This window comes from Podarcis muralis, chromosome 15, assembly GCF_964188315.1.
Source record: "Podarcis muralis chromosome 15, rPodMur119.hap1.1, whole genome shotgun sequence".
Taxonomy (NCBI): Eukaryota; Metazoa; Chordata; class Lepidosauria; order Squamata; family Lacertidae; genus Podarcis; species Podarcis muralis.
This window is the reverse complement of record NC_135669.1, coordinates 6,945,130-6,948,851: the sequence shown is the minus strand read 5'-3', so window position 1 is coordinate 6,948,851 and position 3,722 is coordinate 6,945,130.

Below are 3,722 nucleotides of genomic sequence, written 5' to 3'. Positions count from 1 at the left end.
CCCACAGTTGTTACCTTTTCATGTTCATGCTGCTCTGGATTTTACAATCATACAACACTTTCTGTCTTTTAGAAGCAAAGCCGGTCATCATGTGTTGGGAAAGTCAATCCCTGTGAAAGTCTTTCTTACATCATATCACTTCAGCACTTAGTTGTGGTGCCTGATCTAAATTCCTCCAGAGAGGGGATTTCCAGGCCTATCTAGCCCCAGCAAAACAGCCTGAGGAGGTCTTTCCTGGGATTAAAAATGCCAGCTACTTTACTCTTTAATTTTAAGATACTAGTAGAGTTGGTTTTTTTAAAGCCACTTGTGATAAGGACCGCTTTCTTTATTGTAAAGTGAAGATAGAAGGAACTTTGCCCAGTGGGATTGTGGGCGATTCCAGACTGGCTGCTTATTGAGCACTCATGTTGATAATGTTCGCACCAAACTTGCATGGATCTGATACATCATCAGTTTATTGAGCATTCATCCTGATAATCTTGGGTAGAGGTTTCATTGCATTGCCAGTTAGTAGTTATTATCCTGCACTTTCCAGCACAATTTTCCATCTCTTTTCATGTTGGACTTTTTGCATTTAGAAAAAAAATAACAGGATAATTGCACAAAAAGTGTGGAATGGCTGTCAGATTTTGTGCCAATAAACAGCCCATCTGGAAGCACTGTGTCTGTTTTCTGTGGCTTCAGTGTCATAAGCCACATAAATAGCACCACAGAAGGAACAACGGCTGGAGGTGGTCGTGTAGCATCAACATACAATTCTTAACATTCCCAGCAGTGCTTCTTTCTAGTATGTTTTTGCCAATCTGTTCTGCAAGACTGTGGCATTGACATGTTCTAAAAGACTGATGACCAAATCATGATTGGCTCTCCTCTTTTCTAATAAACAGGTTAAAACCAGCTGCCGGTGTGCGCAGTGAGCAGATGGATTAGGTCTGGCTGCAGCCCCAATTTTGTACCAGATTTTGTATATCTATTGCCCCTGCCTTCCCCTTGCACATCGGTGCTGCTTCCAGAAGCACATTCTAACGACAGAACCTTCCTCCTCAAAATTTTAATATGCAGGGCAATGCGATTACTGGAAGCGGGTTTGTATGATATGTGTGAATGCAGGGCTTGTGTGTGCAGGAAATTGGGAGCCTGGTGACCTAGTTGTGTGAGCAGAGAGAGATTTTGTAGGAGACGACAATAAAGGCCAATTGGGGGGGAAGGAGAATTCAAACCATACACCAATAACTTATTGTCCAGTCTAGAGTTGCCATTTTTCAAACAGTGAAAGTTGTTGAGCTTTTTGAGCAAAATCGCAAAAAAACCACCCCAAGACTTTTTTGAGCTATTTTTATGAAGAAAGGGCAAAAACGGCCCTGCTGACATGGGCTGCCATACGCCTGGATTTTCCCAGACATTTCTCCGGTTTCTGCCCGGACACTGCTGCCAACTGCAGTATTCCAGGCTTATGGCAACCCTACTGGATGGGTGGGGAGGCAGGTCCTCCCGTACTCATTCCTACCCTTCAACACGGCCTGGCATGCTTTGGGAGGTCACTTCTGATTCACGGGAATGGGAAGGATTCCCGACCTCTGGCCCCCAGCGGATGTTTGGCTCATGGATGTGGTGTCAGCCTATTTGGCCTTCCTCACTTTGCCTCCCGTCATCTCTTTAAGCTTAATAAATGTGCTGTGAGTTTGATGCAGCTGCTGCTGCTTGCTCTCTGCCAAGCTGTTCTGTGCCTTGACACACCATGGGCCTAGAGACAAGGAGAGATGGGAAGAGAAGCGAAGCCGGGTTCGAATGTGGGAACCGAAGCACTAGAATCCGCATGCTGATCCCAAGTGTGGGTCATTTCCTGAGCAGTTCTAATGTGTAGGATGGCTCCACTTCAGCTCTTGGGAAACCCACTTAGAGTTTGCATTTCTCCATTTCTGATGTGAAGGTCATATGCAGCTATCCTCTTAGATCAGTGCAAATTCTTAAAAAACTCCAAACCTGCTACATATGCATTGTCTTACAAGTTGTTGCTAATGGCATCTGGGGAACAGGGGGAAAATATGTTGGATGAATAATCAGTTACAGTGGAACCTCTGGTTATGTACTTAATTCGTTCCGGAGCTCCGTTCTTAACCTGAAACTGTTCTTAACCTGAGGTACCACTTTAGCTAATGGGGCCTCCCGCTGCTGCCACGCGATTTCTGTTCTCATCCTGAAGCAAAGTTCTTAACCCGAGGTACTATTTCTGGGTTAGTGGAGTCTGTAACCTGAAGCGTCTGTAACCCAAGGTACCACTGTATTGCTCCTGACTTGCTAACCTGTACACCTTGAACCATGATGCTCCTGCGAAAGCCTCAAATAAAGTTGTGGCCTGTTTAACACAAAAAGCATGTATGATGGTCTTCCTTTCCTGTCCTGCACACTAGCCAGAAAGTTTGGCCAGCTACATTGACCAGCTCCGTGCTTCTGAGGTCTAAAACCCCCTCAGTGTAAACAGCGTTTTTGCTTGGACTTGTGTCACATGTACTCTTTCAAACCCTCCAAAGCGTCCCTATTTCCCAGGGACAGCCCCAGATTTACAGAAGCTGACCCAGTTTCTGATTTGATCCAGGAATGTCCCACTTTTCCTTATGATGCCCCCAATTTCATCAGAGAAATGTTGGCAGGTATGGAGCTAAGTGACCCCTGAGCCAAGGAGATAGGTAACTGTACAACCTTTAGAAGACAGCTAAAGAAGACAGCTTCCATATAGGGAAGTTTTTTTAAAAAAAAGTTTAATATTTTACTAAGTTTTTATATTTGTTGGAAGCCACCCAGAGTGACTGGGGCAAGCCAGTCAGATGGATGGAGTATAAACAACAAATTCATTATTATTATTATTATTATTATTATTATTATTATTATTATGGAATAGGATGTCCCTATTGGGACGTGGGTGGCGCTGTGGGTTAAAGCCTCAGCGCCTAGGACTTGCCGATCGAAAGGTTGGCGGTTCGAATCCCCGCGGCGGGGTGCGCTCCCGTTGCTCGGTCCCAGCGCCTGCCAACCTAGCAGTTCGAAAGCACCCCCGGGTGCAAGTAGATAAATAGGGACCGCTTACCAGTGGGAAGGTCAACGGCGTTCCGTGTGCTGCGCTGGCTCGCCAGATGCAGCTTGTCATGCTGGCCACGTGACCCGGAAGTGTCTGCGGACAGCGCAGTGAGATGGGCGCACAACCCTAGAGTCTGTCAAGACTGGCCCGTATGGGCAGGGGTACCTTTACCTTTACCTTTATTTTCATCAGGACGAGATGGTTGGACAGTGTTGTCGAAGCTACCAAAGTGAGTTTGCCCAAACTGCGGGAGGCAGTGGAAGACAGGAGTGCCTGGCGTGCTCTGGTCCATGGGGTCACGAAGAGTCGGACACGACTAAACATTTTCACCAGAGAAATATTGTGAACTGGTCTGTCACTCACATAGGCAGACAGCTCCCAACTCCCCCCTTCATCTTGTTAAATAAAGGATGTTAATAGGTGTGGCTGATGGTGCACTTGGGCCCGAAGGAATGTCAGATATAATGACAACCACACTGTGTGGGATGCGTGAAGCCATCCTAATGGGCTAGCACTGCATTCATTCTGGCCCCCTGTGCTTTGACTGGTCATCTCTGGCTGGTTTAATTCTCAAACCTGATGGTGATGCCCGACAAGGTTTGCCCCAGGTCCAAAAGTGTGCTTCCACTCCCACCCCTCTGCC